The 21,250-nt window shown below is 35.8% G+C and overlaps 1 protein-coding gene and 1 long non-coding RNA gene across 2 annotated transcripts in view; one reads left to right on the top strand and one right to left on the bottom strand.

The window, feature by feature from the left end:
* LOC311430764 overlaps positions 1–9,205 on the top strand; it is a 30,983-nt gene extending 21,778 nt beyond the window's left edge. The window contains exons 3-5 of the long non-coding RNA XR_014689023.1: positions 6,005–6,039; positions 6,131–6,225; positions 8,678–9,205. This is a non-coding gene — a long non-coding RNA (uncharacterized lncRNA). The remainder of the gene's footprint in view (positions 1–6,004; positions 6,040–6,130; positions 6,226–8,677) is intronic.
* XKR4 (XK related 4) overlaps positions 1–21,250 on the bottom strand; it is a 244,021-nt gene that overhangs the window by 152,919 nt on the left and 69,852 nt on the right. The gene's annotated exons all lie outside the window — the stretch shown is intronic.

Raw genomic sequence — 21,250 nt, 5'->3', positions numbered from 1 at the left:
TATCTCAGCCCCCAAACAGGATAGGATGAAATACATGTAAATGTGTTTTCTTCATCTAGCTATAAAAAATGAAAAATATATACTTTTCCATTATAGAAGCAGCACATTATGCTTGCCACACCATTTTGATAGCAGTTAGCTGATGCCTACGTTATTTAGCATAAGCAATCACAATCTATCCATTATGCTAAATGAATAATAATAACTTCTGGGCTATGAAGTGACAGAAATTCATAGCTACATAGACTTTGGACAGGTTTTTGCTGATATGGCAATATGAAGTTTCATGGTTGAATAGACATTAATCTCTAAGTGAACACTAAAATAAAAAATGTAGATGTTTGTGTTCTCTCTCCTTCCCTTCAGGAGAAAATTAAATTAAAAAAGCAGTCAAAATAATTTCCTACCAAAACAAACATGTAAGATAAGCCATGCACAAACTATTTTTACCAACAAAAAATATCTTCCACCTAAGACTAGAAAAATATTATCCAAGTGATCTAGAGTGTGGTACTTCACAGAAGGAATGAATTCCCCAATCTACAAAGGACAAGACTGATCACAACTTTACATCTCACTGGAAAAGCCTTAGTGAATGCAATATACAAACAGTCTGTTTAATGATATGATACAAGATGTTGTAATATTTTATTATCCTTGATTTTGCATGCCTCTCATAGTTTCCGCAGTGGCACCAAGAGGCATCTACTCCCATCAACCGTTTGAGACTGGAACCCTCAGCCATACAAAAATTATTCAAGTACATAGGACTGTAAGACTCTGAATGGGAACTCTCTGAACAGAGCAGCTGTTGCTGTTCTGTAAAATGAAATTCAATAACCCCATTAGGGTTCATTTATAGTAGCTGTTGATAATAGCTACTCTGTATTTAATGAGTGTTGGCTTCTTTTAAAACATTAATCAAAATCTAGTGAGTCACCCCAGGTAGGAAAATAATGTCAAGTACCAGCTTTGTAGTGCTTCATCTACCAAGAGTATGTCTTTTGAGGCACATACCTTATCTTACTGCCCAGAACTCACAACCGTCAATATAAATAAGAATGGCTATACATTAAATATTAAAAAAATACCGGTCCTATAACTATAGAAAAAAAAAAAAAAAAAAAAAAGAAAGAAAAGACACAGCTTGTGTTTGTAATATTACAGACTGAAGGGCAATTAAACCATTTATATGTAATTTTAATTCTGCTTACAGAAGCTGAGTAGCACAGCTGGAGCCATGCCTCTGTAATTCTTCCACACCATGGCTATACTATATTAAAGAAAAAAAGAACACCCTGAATTTCTCAAACTATCACAGAATGCCAACTGCTCCTTCTTCCAAAAAAGCACTTAATAATTTAAAACCAAGGACAGGGCATCCCTAAAATAAATTAGCTTGATCAAGATAATCAGTGTAGATGCTCAGAACTCACAATTCATATACTGTTGGTAAAGTCAATATTTTAAAAGAGTCTCATTTCAAATTAGAAAGATAGATGGTTAGGGGTAAAGATGTTTTCCCAGAATGTATATTGGGGGAGGGAGAAAGAATTATAAATGTTAGTCAGATTTCTGCAAATGATAATGAAAAGAGAGACCCCAGTTATGAAGCAATCAATAAATCCTACACATTTGCCATTGCAGCTCCTTGCACCAGATTTTATTTTTTTATATTATTTTTTTTTAAATGAAGCACATGAAAGTCTCGCACTGATCAAAAACATATAGAAATCATTATTGTACCAGGCTAAAATCACCTGTTCTGCAGCCAGTGTGAAGCTGACCTAAGGCCATGAAGCTGGCCTCAATTGCATATTATGTAGCAGCCTTATTTAACACATTTATGTCTCCTTCTGACCCAGCACTGCACAGCCTGGCTGTACAGGACCCAGACATAAGGGCCTTCAGTGCAGCCCTAATTCACAGATGCCTCAAGGTATTGCTGGGGTTGGCAAAAGCCTGCTTCTCCCCTGATCAGCTCTCAGGCTCTGCATTGTCCTCACACCCAGCTGAAGAACTGAGAAGTGATGCGATGGGTTTCAGCCAGGTTAACCAAGAGGAAGAAACCAGGCCCAGCTACAGTGGAAGCTTGTTTTCAGTTTGTGGGCTTAGATGATCTTCAAAACCAACTGACACATTTATTCAGAACAGTAGGCTTCAGAAAGCCACTTTTCTTTTCCCTTGTCCCTCCTCCTTATGCTTGATAACAGAGTTTTGTTGGAAAAATCTCTTATCCAGATCTGAGAATTCTTCAGAGAGTAAGTGACTTGGATATTCCATGAACTTTTAACATAATCCCTCTCTGACTGTCACTTTGTTTTATATAATAAATCAAAAGGTTAAGGATCAAGTGAAATCATGCAGAGAATTATTTCAGGGCTCATAGCAACATAATCAGCTCCTTATTTAAAAAGTCAAAAAAGCAGCAAAACATTCTTTTAAATTTTAGTGTCTAGACAAATTATTGTTTTAACCAGTAATCAGAAGTGAATTCCACCATCATAAATGATGTTAAAATCTTTAAGAGGCATACAGTTCAGTCTCAGGCTTCATAACCTGCCAAATCTTACATTAATGAGCAGTCAGGAACAAACAGAGATGTCAAATATTTTATACCAGAACCATTAAGTGCCTTGAAAACACAGTGGCGAAACATTTGAGTTAATATCCACTGTAAAAAGTATAAAAATAAGAGTGATATGTCCTAAAGTTAAAGCTTCTGCACAGTTTCTGTGTAATGTCACACCAAGGCCAAACCTCAAAGAAGATATAGAAACACCTTGTTAAAGGTTAGAGTAATCAGTCCCCAATTTTTAAAAGTATCTTTATTTTTTTTTTTTCCTGATTAAAAAAGATTCCTGGCATAATCATATATATACGTTAATGTGTTTATTATTATATGTTGTAAAGTACAATTAATTTGCTCCTTTATTCTAAGAAATAAAAAATATGGACCTAGAGTAAAAGGATTACAAAAATGTGCTTACATGGATTGGAATCTCACTGTTCAAAGAAACAGGATAAACTCAAAATATGTATGTGTATATGCAGAAGGGCAACTATTTAGATAACTCTGGACAATAAATAAATAAATAAATAAAAATTATTTGTGTCAGCACATAGCAATTTACAGATAAAAAAAAAGTCCATCACAAACCTTCAAGCAACTTGAGAACAAGAAGGGCCAAGTGTGTCCTTGGACAATAGAAGATCACCATATTTAATAATTTATATGTGATCTGAACAAAAGTAAAGTAGCATCTGCAGGCTCAGCTCAAGATAGTACATTTGGTGAACCTGGTAAATATTTGAGGACTTCAAAGCAAGCTGAATGGGCTATGACATGCTTTCAACAAGCCCTCCACTGTGAAAAAGCATTTTGTTAAGTCCACGTTGGATTTTTCAAATAGATCAAAAAGAATAAGATTTATACAATTCTATCTCATTGACTTGCCCAGTTAGTTAAAACAGGAACAATCAATTTGATGCTCAATGCAGAAAAACAAAACACTCCCATCACCTCCCAAACACACACAAATACTCCTTTTTTCTCAACCTGTCCAAAAAATTCAGAGCCCCATTTGTGAGCAATTCATGTTTTAATGAAGTACTTCTCTATACCTTAGGTGAACAGTTACATATTACACTGTTTTACCGATCATTTAGGAATAATACTCAAAACAAAACCACTGCCCTGTGGAGGTGGCGTAATATATCAAAATGTGGCTGATACAGATCTTTTGCTTTGTCCCTGAACATCATGACAAACTAGTGACAGTGAAATATAAAAATTAATATGAATCCATCAAAGTCATTTGCTCTCAAGCTGTACAGCTGAGACAGAACAGCACATTAACAATAAGGCAGAAGGTATAAGTAGGCTGCTGCACCTTCTGGATGAAGGAGTTCATGTAGAGTCTGAGAAAAGGTTGTACATGTGACTCCACCCTCCAGCAATAAGGTTCATTATACAAAATTTTTGCTTGGCAAGGGCAACATGAAATTTTGCCATTTGCAATATTCATACCGCAGGAGACTCATGCCATTTTCATTCAACCATCTGGCCACACAACATTGTTTTTCAGGGTATTATCCAGTCTGCTCAATTTAGATATTGCATCACCTCAGTTTTACGTGTTTGGCAAAGGAAGGCAGTTTAGTTTGCCCATTTTCTCTGCAAGTCAATGGAGAGAGTCAGGCACATTTGAAGACTTGCAAAAGTATATCCATTCTTTCTTGGTTACATATTTCACCCTCTGTTCTGCCTATACGTGGGCTCTGCGCATTTCCAGATGACGTCAGTCCAGTCTGTTAAAGAAGCTGAAGGATTTAGCTTCTTTTTGCATGTTGTACTTAGTCTCACCTACCAGCTCCATTTTGAGGACAGGTGCCAAATAAAACCAAAGTTGTAGCACTTTATTGAACTCTCTTGGTATTTAAAATGTGTGATAAATTTGGGAGATCTGGATGCCAGACTATCTTCAACCTGATTAGAGCTGAGGCTGTCTCAGGAGAGTGCCCAAGTAAATTCTCTACCCAAGAGCTCTTCTCCCATCAGAAAGGGAAAAAGTACTGCAAGAGTTCAAGTCCAGTTTATTAGCTAAAACATTTAGTTGTGAGAGGACTTCCTTATTTACTGATACCACATTATGCCATGTCCTTGTCATATTGGGACAGAAACAGGATTCATCCACATTCGTCCAGTACCATACTCATGTAAGGTGAAGCCAGACACAGACTTTGCACAGTCTAACATCTGTGGCTTTTCCAAGGGTTCAAGTACCCTTCTGCTTAAACTTAGATTGCAATATACCTTTGGGTGCACAATTCTCCAGAAGGAAATACTCTTGTGTACGTACAGACTGACAAGATGTTACTGCTTAGGAAACATTCAGACTGCATTGGGGGGTATCAATTTCAGTGTCTCATGGATTTAACAGTCTTAGTAACTACACAGACTGAATCACTGTCTAGGACTCAGCAGGCTTCAAAGCTTCCTAATTCCATTATAAGAAGGATTTAGGAAGATCATAACCTCACTTCTTAATGTCCTTAAAACAAGGAGTAGCAACAAATACTCCAAATTGCAGTCCACAAAGGTAATATAACAGTTCAGAGCTACAAGTTTCACCAGAAGTCAAGTTTCTGACTTGCATATATATTTGTTCAAATTAACAGTAGTGAGTTGCCATTTGATGTAAATTCCATATAAAATAATCTGACAAGTTTTTAAGGGTTAAGTGAATACAGAGCTATCAAACATGAATAACTTGCTCCCAAACCTCTAGTTATGCCACAGAGCTTGTTTGCCGTGGTTAAAAGCTTGTATATCAAAAGTATAAAAATGAATGAAAAATTCGCTCTATAAAGGCCATATAGTGGTTATCCTATTGCCCGAGACAGAACTCTGGAGCAGTTAACTGTTTATTAGTGTTGAAGGACAAAGGAATATAACAGATCTATACATGAAGGTCTATAATTCCTGCAAAAATATGTGTTATTATGCCTTGCTCACACTCATAAAAACAAATGATATTTTCCTTTGCAAAGGCATACTGTACTTCTTGCTGATCCCATCTCCCAGAACAAAAGCTGCTGATGGAAATATCTTTGCTACACAAGGCAATGAAGATCGGATCTTGAATTTCTTTCAGTCTATGAGCTCACCTCAAGGAAATGAAGACAACAAGCTTCATACCTAAGTGGTATACATTTTTAAGAGATCAGAAATGCATCACACCCTATAACTCTGTCAGTCTCACATGCAATATTGTACAGAGAGCATGTTACTTCTTTCAAAGAGAATATTGCTGAACTAATGGAGATGCTCAAGGAAAAAAAAAAAAAGAGAATGCTTTTCAGAAGAGAAAAAAAAAAAAAAAAAACACGCTTCTGACCATGAGTATAATTGGAAAATACTGGAGCTGTCAATTCAGTAAAAGTAATGCGAATGATACTAGTATAGAATATGTAAGTAATTGATGTTTTGCTTTGCCTGCAGAACAGAGGGCTATATTCACAAGACTTGAGAAACAGGTAAGGACATACAATCTCAGTTCATTCCTCAATTTCCGCTATTGATACAAACAGCAGAATTCATTTCTTACATTTTTCCTTACCCTCTCAGTGCATATCAAGCTGATATTTATAGAAAATGGAAACAGCTCTTCCTAGCACGTCTTGCAGACTCGTGGTTAAGGTGATCTCTTCCAAAGGTAAAAGGTATGTGTTCAAACTGTCACACAAGAAGAGGGATTTCAGCCCAGGCCTTCCATGCTTCCATGAAACTATATTGCTCTCAGTCACTGTACAATAAGGGCCTGCTGTTTTGCAAAAATCAGTAAATTAAATAAAATAGTTTCAGAATGACCTAATTTTCAGTTCATTTCAATTCATATTCATGAAAATAATTCATGTAGAAGAAAACAATAGTGTTCTAAGTGTGAAAACAATAGTTAGCAATCATAAACATGATGCGAAAGGGTACCCAGTGAAACAGGAAAAAATCTGAATATTCAAAACTATTATTTGAAAATGCTTTTTGGTATGCTAGGTAATGAAACTATAGAATTTACTTCAATTGTGAATTCCTGAGGTCAGGAATATAGGAGTCAAAGAAAAATATTTATATAGAGAGCAGTATCTGAACTACTACAGTGCAAGTTTTGGCAGTAGCATTGATTCTTTCCACATTTAAGTAAAATTCCTATCAATCAGAAGGAAAATAGAAATAGTCTTCACCTTGGTCTACCCTGAATTCTGATATGTTTTTCCTGAAAAAGTTTGCCCTATATATAGAATCTTAGGATAATTAGCTTACCTTAACGTGAGGTCTGATGTAAAATGCCAATTTCTGTGTTCCCTTAAAAATTCTATTGTCAAACACGATACCATAAGCACAACTTGTAGCCCATTTTGAAAGTCAAATTATTTCAAGTCTAAATTTTGTATTAATGGCTTCTCTATACCAGCAGCCAAACCAGAGTCACAGCCCTGCTTTATTTTGGAGCCGAGTTCTCTCTTTCATGACCATTAGTTGAAATTAAAAAAAAAAAAAAAAAAAGTAGGACCATTAGGAAGAGCACATAGCTACATAGCTATCAGGAGAATCTCATGGGAAAATGGTTTTTCAGAAGCATGATGGAAAGTTTATCCTGGAAAGATTGAAACATTTATGCATGATAGAAGGAGTCTCTTTATTCCAGCAGTTGAATACTTGAAATAGATTTGTAGTCAGCACATCTAAAAAAGCAAGAAACTGTGGTCAAATTTGCTTTTATCACGTAAGTATATGATCTTGTTTTTCAATGTTATCCCACTAAAGTGATTATAGGTTTAAGTCACAACTTTGTCGTGCTACATATATCAAGTAGCCTATTCTGCTTCAGTTTTCAAACCTAACTGTCATCATGCTGTTTTGCTTTTCATTGTTATTCCTATGAGGAGACAATAGTGCTTTCCTATCTTCCAAAGATGTTCCAAGTTAGTATCAATGAATTGAAATGCTGAAATGACACTGATCATAAGAATGCAAAATATTTTTTCTAAAATAAGATATTCTGGCAGTATTATTGAAAATATATATATATTAAATGCTTTATTCCATGAAAATCTACTGAAAAAAAAAACAACACATGCATGCATGGAAAATCAGACCGTGGCAAGAGAAATGCTGGATACAATGAAAAACACAGAAACAAGTCTGATTCTACAGAGCTACTGTCCACTCCTAACTTGAAATTTTATAAATTTTAGCATCTTCTTCACAAGAAATTTCAAAGTTAGATATGTACTGTACCTCATGATTTTATAGTTCTCCAAAGAGGAAAAAAGACAGTACAAACATGTAGCAGCTGTAATATTTATGTATATACATGTATATCACAAACCCCAGCTGACACTCTCCCCTTCTGTCTGAATCTGGTCTTTAAGAACAGAAAGTTAAGAAACATGATCTTTAATTGGCTAGACCAAATCCAGGGACATATAAGACTATGAAGCAGTCAGACATTCCAGTAATCTGAGGCAAATTTTTCTCATAATGGAAGAATCTTAGCTATTCATACTAGAAAATGAGAAGATAGCTCTAGCACACCACATTTACTCTGGTGGTTAAAAAGCAAAGAATACTTTGTTCTGCAGTTATACAGTTACTCCATAATTCTGCTTGGAACTAAACTCTATAACTCTAGTTGGAACTAAATTTATTAAAACAAAAACAACAACAACAGAACAACAACAACAAAAACCCTACAACACTGGATTGATAAATTGGAAAAAAAAACAACCAACCAACCTATACATTTGAAATTGAAAAAAAAAAGCTCCCTCTCCTAGAGGGACAAATCTGCAAAACCAAGGTAGATTCATTAAATGTTCTTGTGCTGCTGAATCTGAATTTACTTGCTAAATGTCTGGCCCCAAAATCAGGTGTAGCCAGAAGAGAATCACATATTGTAGTGTACTCAGAGTAATGGATCTTTGAGGTATTATGGGGTGAGAATACTGGGCAAAGTTAACACCACTTCCACATAAGATCTGGATAGGAAAAAAAAGAAGGAAAAAAAAATTATCACCCACCTCCCCCCAGTCCCTGTGATGGGATGAACCATATAAACTAAAACACAGCTTTAGTCCCCTGGATGTTCACAGTCCTCAGGTGCTTTTCTTGCAGATTGTCCTGGATTGATACTGGGAAAGAGCTGAGGAGCATTGCAGTGCAGAGAGCCACGGACTCAGACCAGTGAAGAAAGGGACTTTGCTGTAGGAGCCTCACACTCAGCCTTTCCATATGGAAAAATTCACTTACATAGTATCACCACCTCCAAACAAGGAGAAATATAACCCAGCCTTCCACCCTGAGCAGCCTGGGTCTCTAGGGAAGCTCAAGGAGTCATTTGAGAAAGGACTGCAAGGAGTATCTCACAGCAGATTTGAATATTAAACAAGCAATTTTATGCTGCCAGTCCCTGCAGACTATCAAGAAAATTGTTGTGTTACTCAGAGTTGTCCTACATACATTGTTCCTTACATGATAAATTTAACCTGAAGTTTGGGTTGCTGAAATAATTAATACAAACCTACCTTAAATACAAAAATTATAGTCTTAGTAAAACAAGCAAACAAACTCACCTAGAGCTATAAGGCTGAAAATGATAAAATGATGTTACTGCATTTGAAATAAAATTAATGTTGAAGAGTCGTGTGGGTGTGGGTGTTTTGTTTGTTTGTTTTTGTTTGTTTTTGTTTTTGTTTTCTTTTAAACACATGAGAACTACCAAAAGAGCAGTCCCTCTGCTCCTGGTTACAGTCACTAATCATGCATTTCAGAGTCAGGCAATGTCAGAAGTAAGGTTGCCTGTGCAAAATTAATCCAGTCCCTTTGGGTATAAACATTATGATACAGTCTTGTAATTACACGTTCACACACTGTTTTTCCCCTCAGGACCACTGTTGTATTCAGCTCACAGGAAGGAACAATGCTCTGCAAAAAATCAGCTGGTAAAGCTTCTGCTTCTCTTTTGTTTCCTCTTTAAGGACTGGTATATGGTCCTGTGCCATGTTTAGAGCGTCCTGTCCAACCTTGCTCCAGGAACAGAATTGGCTTCCTCCTGGGCTTTGCAGCAGTACTCGTCACCATGATACCCTAGTGGTTCAAATATAAACTGATCTATTTTCAGAATGCTTCTCTGACTGAGATAGTACTATAGGTGTTTTTGTTTGGCACATGAAGTTACTTCCAACTTATTTTGAGAGGACATAACCCAGAAGTTAAAGAATTCAGCTAAACACAAAGAAAAATACATGCGATCGGTGACCATTTGTGGAGGTCTGGTTTAAAAGATTTGTAGAATAATAGAACTGTATTTATCTAGCATTCTTATATAAAATATGTGGTACATAATCAGGCACAGAATCTAGTCTCACAAAGGAAAATTTAACTGCCTTGAACCTGAAACTCTCTTTCTGATCGCCTGATTCAGAAACTTCTGACTTTCTCAATAATTGAAACGCATTTTAGAGAAAAACAAGCTTCATTACTGCATAGCCCAGATTCACTAACTCTCCCTCCGTCACCCTCAGTGTTGATTGTATTGGTAACGTGCTCCTCCAGCACCACAGCTTTTGCTCAATTTCTTTCTTTCTTACTTGTTTCTTCCTTACCCCTGGATCTACATCACAGACCCAAGCTTCAACCTTTCCCTTTCTCTCCTCCACAATTTAACCGGGATTCATCCTCTCTGCCTAACCTTCTTACAAACTTTTCCTTCTTTTTGACCCCAGTCCCTCCTTTTCCACCCGAGTCCCTGCACTGTAGCTCATCATCTGCTGTTTTGTCCAGTTAGTCCTTTCCCTTTTTTTGCCAAATCCATATCTCAGTATGAGTCTGTGATTCACAGGTAAATAACCTGAATACATTTTTTACTGAAATTCCATGTCATTTTAGTTTGAATTGATCTTTATAATGAATGGCATACACACGGGGAAGGAAACTTTCTTTCAGCATCACCCTTTTTTCAATGATCCTTTGAAATAATATGCACATCTGCAGGAGCTGGGAACAATCTAATGCCAAAATGTCTTGGGGTATGATGAAACCTTACACTCACCTGTGCACTTCTTCAGTCAGGGACATTCAGTTGATTTTCTTATATAAACTATATCCGTTAGTGATTTTTAAAGAGTGAATAGTAATGAAGTTGCATTTATGATGCTTAATTTGATTTTTAATTTGGCCTCCGTGGGTCAGTGCCTCAGAGAAATGCTGCTGCTGATAGGCATCATCATGTGAAGAAATCTGCATTTAGGCCAGCTGTGTTTATGTATCATTCACACTGGTACCATACAATGGAGAAAATCACAAATTTGACTCTAATTGTGGCAGCTGTGTTCAGTGAAGTGTCCAAATTAGAAGCGACCTATAAAAGACTGGATAATTTGTAAAAGGAATGTGCTCCGGGGAATTTCCAACACAATGGAATATTTTGGGAATAAGCTTTCAAAAACAAATAGGATATTATATATGAATAAAAAACATGAATGATGCATATAACCATGAATGAACTTTCTGAATGTATCATTGTGTCCTTTGATAGAAAATATTACTTAAAAGACTCAAAACATTTGAGATTCAAGTCCCAGTAAAAAAGGATGAAGCAGGTCCTGACACACCCCCCTCCAACAACAACAAAATTAAAGCAGTTTTAAAAGACAAAGGTACAAATATTCTGCAAGCTTTAGCTCTGCAAATGAAGCTAAAGCCCTGCATACACCGAAAGCAAAAATTTAACTTCTGCAGCATATATTGTGAAAGCAAAAAGCATTACCTCATCAGGCAATCTGAATCCAGGAATTCTAGCCAATTTGTTAGCCTGCCTGGTGGTTTTGTCAGCTGATTGCTAAAAAATTAAAATAATAAAATAAAATAAAATAAAATAATAAAATAAAATAAAATAAAATAAAATAAAATAAAATAAAATAAAATAAAATAAAATAAAATAAAATAAAATAAAATAAAATAAAATTTATGTTGTTAGATATACTTTAATTTTATTTTCTGATTTTCTGCTCACTTTATTCAAAAGGTTGGCTTACCACAAGCTTCACTGCTTTCTGTATGTTTAAGGAATTAGATATGTGGAGGTATTGGCATTCTATATTTTTCCTATTTTAGTATAGTCTGTACCACAATAATAACCCAGTACTTGCTTCACTGCCTGCCTAAAATACTTACAGAAGAAAATAAATTTAAAATGACTCAAGCCTCTCTCCAATTCCAAATGAAAAAAAAGTTTTAAAATTTTTGAGTGAATCAGACTCTGACAAGGTTTAGAATATGAATGACGTGGGTCTAGGTTACAGGAAATTTGTTGCAGAAAGATTTAAATAGAACACTCAATTTATGGCTTAGTATTGCAGCACTCTGGACATCTTTTTGCTAACTGCCCAAAATATGACTGACTTCTCCATCCACTAAACATAAGTTCCAGCCTTAAGTAGGTCATTAAGGTTAGCTTTATATAAAGCTACCCATAATATAAGAAAAGCTGAATTACATTTCCTTAGACTTAGAAAACACGGTCTATATGAAATCTCCATAAAACAGCACCCTTCTGCTTGGGGAAAAAAAAAAAAGTTTTTCAGTTAAAATGGTCTTTCAAGAATAGCTTTATGTGGACTCACCTGATTCCTACCTCATTTTTTCCAATACATGATAGAACAGAAAGAAGAAAAGATGTTTTGCAAGGTTGGACCCGATGATCTCTTGAGGTCCCTTCCAACCCCCACAATTCTGTGATTCTGTAATGTTCCAGAGGAAGGATTAGAACTCAGTGATGCTGGCTATTTCAAGGTCTAGCCCAAATTCAGTGTCATGGAATTTAATATGTACTAGCATGTTTGGACAAAACAAACAAACAAACAAACAAACAAAAATAAGTACACTGATAAATGAGTAATGACAGGCTAGACAGGAATAAGACCAGGAACAACAGCAGATATCAGCAAACAGGAACCAGCAGTATATGTGTCCAGAAGCAAATCTGCTTATGGTGTGCTTAGTTAGTGCTGAACAGCTGGAATATCATACCTCTTGTTGCCCAGATTATGGTAAAACAGTGACATGTAGATTAGGGAGAGTCCAGAAGACAGCGGGAGAAGTGGTTGGAGTAGGTGTTTAGACATACAGAGTTATGAGGAAAAACTGCAAGACTTGTATTGGTCCAACATAGACCATGGCCCAGGTGGGACATGTAAATAGAAATGTAAATATGAAGAAAATAGAGAGAGCATTTTAGTAAAGGATGGGAAAAAAAAAAAAAAAAAACTATTTAACCACTGCCGCTATTAGTGTGTAGTTTCATCATTATGAAAGCAACAAGTAACACATTTGTTTTGTTCGGTTTGTCTGTTACAATAAACAAACGCCTTCCCTGATGATTGAACTTTTGTGCTGTTTGACCAATATCAAATTTCTAAGTCTGCTCCGATATTAATATATTAAGTATAAATGTAACAGTTGGATTGGGGGTACTCACTCTGTACAGTGGTTAGGACTTCCAGCACATTGGAAGTGTTTTTTTTCCATACACTAGTTAAAGGCCTAATCACAAAAATTTGGAACTCTGAAATACTGTTATGTGGCACCTGGAAAGGAACATAAAGTTACATAAACAGGTCCTTAGAAGCTTTTCTGAGGTCAGGACTAACCTTCAGCATTCACAGGAGGAAGCTTTGTATGCCTGAAAGACATTGGTGCAGAGTAGAGGCCCATGAATGTGCACTATATTCAGACACAGCTTGGGCTATTAAAGGAGAAAACCATATTTTTCATTCATATTATTATTATTTCACTATTACATAATTAATATTATAAATATTAATATATATATAATATTATATGTTATTATTTCATATTATTCATCATGTACTGGAGCTTCAATGCCTCTGTCAAGAAGGGCTCCCTTTCTGGGACAGATCTCAATCAGATCCTTATTCACATTCTTGTCAGTTACATAACTGAAACCCTGTAGCAAAGGTGGCATAATTAGGAGAAGATTAGCTTAAGCATGTTTTTGTAATCTTCCTTCCTATTCAAGCCCGGACAGGCTTCCATCACATATAGAACCTTACTGAGGTAAGGTCTAAGGTTACCTCTGCCTGGTAGGAGAGAGCAAGATCATTTTGCAGATTCCAGTGAAGATCCTGAGATATATCCTCCAGTTACATTTTCAGATAACAAACCGCGGCTCCCTCTCAAGGAGGAGACTGGCTGTGTCATATTCTACTGCCGACTTCTGGTAATAAAGACTCCATCACATAAACGGTGCACCCTACAGAGAATAAAAGGATAATAGGATCTCCTGTGCTTGAATAAGAGGCTGGAGCTTTTATTCACATTTTAACTTGCTTCATTAAAAAATCCTGATTACTTCTGGATTGTGGTCCTATCTCCCCAGAGGCTAATATCGCATGAGAACAAAATTCATTTTCACTGTGACTCTCTGTTAGGAGCAAAGATATCTTCGTTGTTTTTTGTTTGGTTTGGTTTTGTGCACCTTGTCATCTCAATGGGAAAAGAGTTCATGCAAAAAGTGCTAAAAATGCAAACACTTTAAGAGAAGACAAATCTGTGTGCTGAAAAAATGGTAAAAAAAAATTTTGTGAGAAATATTTGTTAAAGTTGACTTGTTTGGAACAGTTGCAAAATTTGTATAGTATGTTCATCTGTTTGGAGAAAGGCTGGACTGTGCTGAAATCCTGAATTGATTTTAGCTTCCTCATGCCTAACAAAAGGCAGAGATTTTTATTTATTTATTTATTTATTTTTCCATTTGTAGTGCTTATCAGTTTTGGGAAAAATAAAAAAGGAATAGAAATAAAGCCTCTGTAGAGAGAAACTAAGAAACCAATAGGCATACTTTTAACTTGCCACTTTCAAATCTACAGCTACATATATTTTTCAAACACAACTAGCTACTCTGTCTGCTTAATTATGTGTATAATTATAAAGCATTATTGTGAATTCAGTCCCATTATGTGCACTGTGTTTAGTACACTGAGTTGGTTTTCATGCTGTGACATTACTTTAGACCTCCCTGCATCGAAACCTAATCTTCTTGGATGCTTTTTCACTGCCATGTAATCACACACCATTCAATCTTTTCAGACTGTTTTTAGACTTCTCACTCTCTTCAGCAACTCTAATGGAAGACCCTTGTCCCAAGTTCATTCATTCCAACTTCATGACATATTGCACCCAATAATATGTTTCCATCTGACTAGCAGTAAGCAGTACAGAAACAATGCAGACATTTGTATTACACTCAGCTCACCCACAGCAGTGCACTCAGTCCAATACAATTCTACCTGACATGCTGTTCATTTAAGCGTATTCAATTTACTGTCTGTAGTTGATATTTCCATATAAAATTTGTCACAAAACTTGCTTGCACTTTCTTTTTTTTTTTTTTTTTTTTTCTTTTTTTTTTTTTACCAGATTGTTGGAATATTGCAGATAAAATAAATAACGTAAATATAAAATCCATATACATGTACACGAGGGTAATAGCTTTTTTTTTTTTTTTTTTTTTTTTTTTTTAATGTTTTGTTTCCTTTTAAGATGAGCAAAATTTAGAAGCAAAAGAAAAAAAAATGTCTTCATATTCACAAAACAGTAAGTCAATATTTACAAGTTTCAATTCTAGCAAGACAACAGAGACTTGTGGAAAAAAGCAAGGCCAGGATTTTCTCTCATGGAAAATCTTAATGTTCTTGATGTGAAATTAAACTTTTCCTTACATAGCTTAAATCTTTGGAACCCTCTATTAACTCAAATATGCATAAAGTGCACATGAATTCTATCATAACATATCACCAAGAGATACAGAGAGAAGACAAATACATGTACAATATGGAGAAGGGAAAACAATACTTGCATCACTCAAATATTTGCATTATATATGAAAATTGCATCACTTGCACCTCAGTTTATGTGGTCCTATAGTATTAAAGCCCCTGAGGCTGATATGGATGAAGGTATCTGGAAACTGAATAAAAACAGAGAGAAAGACTTTTGATTGAACAGTGCCTGGAGCTATTAATTGGAGAATATTGTTACTTGACTACAACTGTTCTTGCAAGTGCTTTCTTTCCAGGCCTCTGCTTTGAAAACAGTTGAAGAAAAAAGGCTGGAGATGAAGATGAATGGGGCTATCATCAGAAACCTGAGAAAGAGTTTTGAAAAGGAAAAATCACAACATCTGTGGTTTGTGGGTTGTTTGTGAAAGTAACTGAGCTGAGCAGCATTTCCTGAAACTTGGGAGAAAACAAGATTTATGGAAGAGAAGAGATGTGCTTTAAAGCTTTATTGCTTTTTACCATTCACTTTGCTGACCCTTAAGCACATAACTAAAATAATGTTCTGTTTTCAGTAAATTAGTTCTGACTTGCTTTCATTTACTTGCAGGTATGAAAAACAGGACCAAGATAACTGAGGTGTTTCACTGAAGTGAAATAGGCATATATCAGAAGTGAAGTCCTTCAAAAGTCACACACACACACACAAATAAAAAGATTTCATTCATTATTTTTTTTCAAAGAGACGGAGGCACTTCTGTACTGTGGCTAAAATAGCCTTCTTAAAGGCTGCAAGCAGCAACAGTAATAACAAAATATAGTGTTCTCTCTGCACTTACCATTGCCATTTAACACACACATATGGATGGATGGCTTCCATTAGCATCACAGGAGAAAACTATCTATATTTGATAGTGCCTAGTCCACTGTGCAAAGTCCTCAATCTCACATCGTTATTCAGTAGCCCCTCTGCTCAACAGCCAATATAGAAATGTAGTATTCAGAAACTGGTATTAAGCATACTGGTTTCACATGCAGTGCATAACACAAGGCAAAACATCTCAGCACAGTAACTCAAAACCTTTAAACAATGAAGTGCCCAAAGCTCTCAAGCTCTCTCACCAGAAATGCTTAGCACAGAGATGTATCTGACATCCCATTTCTCTTCTAAGCTAAAGCAGCTGACTCAATGCTACTGACAAACAACTTAGGCCACCAAGGACAGAGAGCCTTATTCATTGCCTAAGAACTGTTCCAAAATCACTCACCTCCCTGAAATATGTTTTTTTTTTTTTTTCCAAATAAGAGAGCAAGATTTATATTTTTCCTTTAAAGCACAGCTGTGTTTCATACTCTGTTGAGGCCAATCTGTAAGGTAACAACCTAATGAATGGAATCACACTCATGACATGGGAGACACCAGGTTTTCTTTCTCCAGCATGAGACATTTCAGAACTAAGAGTATTTTGCAACCCTCGTTGAAAAGGGCTTGAAAATCAACCTTTTCTTATTGAAGCTGAGACTATTGAACTGCAATGAATCCATAGGGATTTCACAGAAATGAGGGTAGAGACCCCAGGACTCCCCCCTCTCAGCATGGTTTCTACTTAAAACACTTGGATGTAATACAAAATGCAGGTGCACCATTTTTTCTCTGATGGTTCAATTTAAAAGAGTGCCCACCCTGTCTCCTGTGAAGGGCCTGAACCCATTATTAATTCAATAGTTATCCTAGCATGCTAACAGTGTGTGGTATAAGTACTATAGATACATTGCCATGCTGCAACCCTCTACTGTTCTTTGAAACCTTTTGAAAAGTACTTTTTTCATAATCAGAGTCATTAAAATGCTCTTATTAGAAGAAGACCTACTTCTGATGTTCATTCTATGCAACTGGGAAAACTTTTAAGGATGGACTCTCTGAATATAATCATTTCGAATGGTGCCAGTGTTACAGTTGATCTTAAACTCTGAGTGCTGTGTGAAGAGAAATGTTTTCAGAGCCAAGTCTTGCTGTTCCTTCCATCAGTACCTCGAAGTGACTTCCTGACATAGGCTATAATGGTTCCCTAAGTTGCATTTTGTCTGTAGAGGGAAGACTGAGAAAATTGGTACAGATTTGGGCAGGGGTAAGCTCCTAGGAATTGCTGCTGTAGTTCCTCTTCCCTGATCCCAGTCACTGTCTCTGTGGGTTGCCACTGAAGTCAGGCACTGGAATTAAGTAATCTTGCACAGCTGCTATATTGAATTTGCTGGCAAAGACTGGAAAATCTTCTCTCTACCCATGGAAAGATGCTTACCAAAAAAACAAAGCCAAAACAAACAAACAAACTAATTAAAAGCAAAAACAATGCTTATCACTTATACTTCAGATACATAAAAATGCAATACTCAACTCCTTTGGGAGACACTTGATTGTCCTCAACTTGATTTACTTCCCATGTAAATCACACTTCAATAGCCAAACACCCCAAAAGGCTGAATATTTTCAGACCTCTCTCATTCAGATTTGTGTTTACTGACATCTACTGGCTGTTCTAATTCATATCTTCATTTGCTTATGGAATTAGAGATGTAGGTCAGTTTTGCACTCCTGTAACTCCAGTGACTTTAACAGCATGACAGGTGATCTTTCTGGAATCTATGTATAATACGGAAAATCTAACTTACATGTATTATTTCTGCAATTATCTCAATAAATGTATGATACACTAACAGGTTACCTATTAAAATACCTCAAATATAAGGTCACACAGTGAAATACAGTTGCTAAATTAAAAAATTCACCCCGCCCCCCAAATACTTTTCTCTTTTGTGAAATCCAACAAAAAATAAGAGCTCCTTTAACCAGGAAACACATCCTTTCCAAAGAAAAAGTGCTTGTAGAATAGTTAATAAAATTACCTATTGGACCATGAGAATTAGCTGATGCTTCCATCACAGTGTATTTTGCAAACTGAGACAGAAATAAATCACTTTGTTCAGTATAATGAGATGATTCACTAGCACCCATGAACTAGTTAGAAAAATAATATTTTCCCACAGCTAGTACTCTACAAAAAATTTTAAGCTAGCTGTAAAATAACCAATATAGGCTGAAAAACAACAGATGACACCTTGATTCAATGTGATAGATGTCACAGGAATTTTTCTAACTGATAAGGTTTTATCATTCACCTGAAAGACAGCAGTTTTAGAGAAGTTTCATTGCACATCCTTCTACTATGCTTCGTTATTGCTTAAATATAATCTGGGAAACATGACTGCCTCTTGACCCAAAATAAAAAAATGTGGTCTAAAATACTGTCTGAAAGGAAAGGAATTCAAAGTGTCTCTTTGAGTCAATATGAATGGGAAAATTTGATTTCAGAATCACATATTTTCTTTGTCATAACAAATTCTGCTAGGACTTATATTAATCTTCCAAGAGAAATATTTAGAAGCTTACAATTTCATTTCATACTAAATTAAATGAAATATTCAAAACAAGGTTTCAAAGGAATTCATGGGAAACAGCTTCTGCCTGAGATGAACCTGAAAAGCCAACAGACTATGTAGGCTATGACATTAGGATGTTTTCCTACCAGAACTCACTGTTCTCCCAAAATCAGCAATGCTGTGTGATGTCACCAAAAGATGAGCAAGTAGCCAAATGGCAATCCCCCACTAGCTATGAGAAAATAATTTGTTTTCTGAGATTTCAATTTTGCCTTTCTCTCTTGCACATTGAAGTCTGTCAATAGAAGCATCATAGACATTCAAATTATTTATCACCATTGCTGTTCTTAAACAGACAGCTTTTAAAATACAAACACAGAATATTGGGTAAGTGTATGATTTAAATGAATCACACTTCCATGAGATGAATTCCTCAGTGGAAGAAACTCAGATACCTGGATTATTCAGGTCAATTTTCTGAATTGTAGAAAGGAGCTAGAAAGAGCTACTGGTCTCCTGTAGGTGAAAGGATGAAATAGAATACTCATTTTTGAAGAGCAATGCAAAAGAAATATGCATCAAACTGAAGGCAGAACACAGGATTTCAGGAAAAAAGTCTCATAGGAACCCAGGAAAGAAGAAGAATACCTGAATACTTAGGAGTTGGAGTTAGGAGTTTGGAGTATCAAGAGCAACTCCAGTTCATACATTCATAGTCTGGAGATGAATTGGAAAAAATCAAGTTAATATTCCAATAAACTAAGAAATATGCATATAGGCTTTTCTCTATTATATACCACATACTGAGAAGAGGTTTCCAAACTTCTGTTATCACCCTTCTCTGAATATATAGAAAAAAGTTTTACAATGTAAATACATGCTGAATGCCAGAATGCAGCTCCTGGTGCTGCATAGCCAGATAATCCCTTTGTTTCATTCTGATAGGTGCTACCAAAGAAGTCAAGGGCAAATTAGGAAGCTTAGTAATATCACAGTTAAATGCTCCCTTTAAATATAATGCATTCTACAGAGCCCAAAATAAATTCTCAGATGAATACACATCATTTTGTGAAGTTTAATTAAGTGATTTTTTAAAAATGTATTTATTAAAAAAACAACAACAGTAGCCTTTTTGGAACAGTATATAGAAGTTTCTTTAGTTGACCCCTGATATGTTCAAGGTCTAATTTTCCTTTTGTGAAGGACACATTGTTTTTGCAAAATCCTGCTCAAATCCTTTAGCATAAAAGTATGAGCAAATAATAACCAACATATTTCAATAAATAAAATATGATTGGCACATAATCATGCTAATAGAACTGAAGGAGGGGTAATCCACTAACTTAACTGGAATATCAAGCATCTTCTATTATGGCTGGATTTGTATTTATAAGTAATGTTAATTATGTCATCTAATCCTTTAGTCATGTTGCTAAACCAAAATTGCCATCCACTATATAATTAAATTTTTATCTTTAACAAAAAACCACTGAGATGAAAAGGTCTTCGTTATGATGACAAATATTAGCTGCTATTCTTGTTTATTGATGGAGAAAGACAGACACCAGTAGCCTGATTGCATTAATTTTTGTGGAGCATCTTATGACTCCAGTATGTGAAAAAATTGCAGAACAAAAGCTGTAAAGGCTGGCACCTAGACTCCAAGCTGCAAAATATTCATATTTTAACACAAGAAGCATATTTTTAGCACTATGAAGAATGAACAATTATAAACATTATAAATGAGATGACTGGAACAAAACACTACTCACAGTAATAACTTTCTGCTTTCCAATATTCTACAAACTGAACTAAAGCCATCCTCAGAAATAAGATGATAAAGCAGAGAGGCTGCATATCTTGAAGATCATGAACACCTTGAAGATCTATCTATTAGCTAGGAAGGAAAGGCATTCTAAAATGAAAGGCCACTGCTAGTGCTCTAAATCCCCACCTACAGCGGATCAACACTATCTGAAAATGCAGTCAACACAGCCACTGAGTTTCAACCAGACATCAGCAAATAGCCACTGCAGATCATGAGTTATATAGGTAATACATAGATTAAAGAAACACCAGCTAAGACCAAACCTCTCAAGGTAAAGTGAAAATGTTGTACTGAAGATGGATATATAAGCTAATCCTAAATGAACTTAGTGGGACACCAGAAGCAGCATAACAACATTAATACAGCACACTACATTGGTTAGAATACTTGAGAAGAAAGCTACTGCGAGTGCTTTATAAAAACTTTTTTCCACTGGGAAAAAAATATTTTAAAGACTAGACTCTGACTTTGCATGAAGTTACAGTGTTACTGAGTACTGTGCTCAGTTTTGGGCCCCTTGCTACAAGAAGGACATCGAGGTGCTCGAGCGAATCCAGAGAAGGGTGATGAAGCTGGTGAGGGGTCTGGAGAACAAGTCCTACAAGGAGAGGCTGAGGGAGCTGG

Source organism: Aythya ferina (assembly GCF_964211825.1).
Source record: "Aythya ferina genome assembly, chromosome: 2".
Taxonomy (NCBI): Eukaryota; Metazoa; Chordata; class Aves; order Anseriformes; family Anatidae; genus Aythya; species Aythya ferina.
The sequence above is the reverse complement of the archived record's forward strand: the minus strand, read 5'-3'. Positions and strand labels throughout refer to the sequence as shown.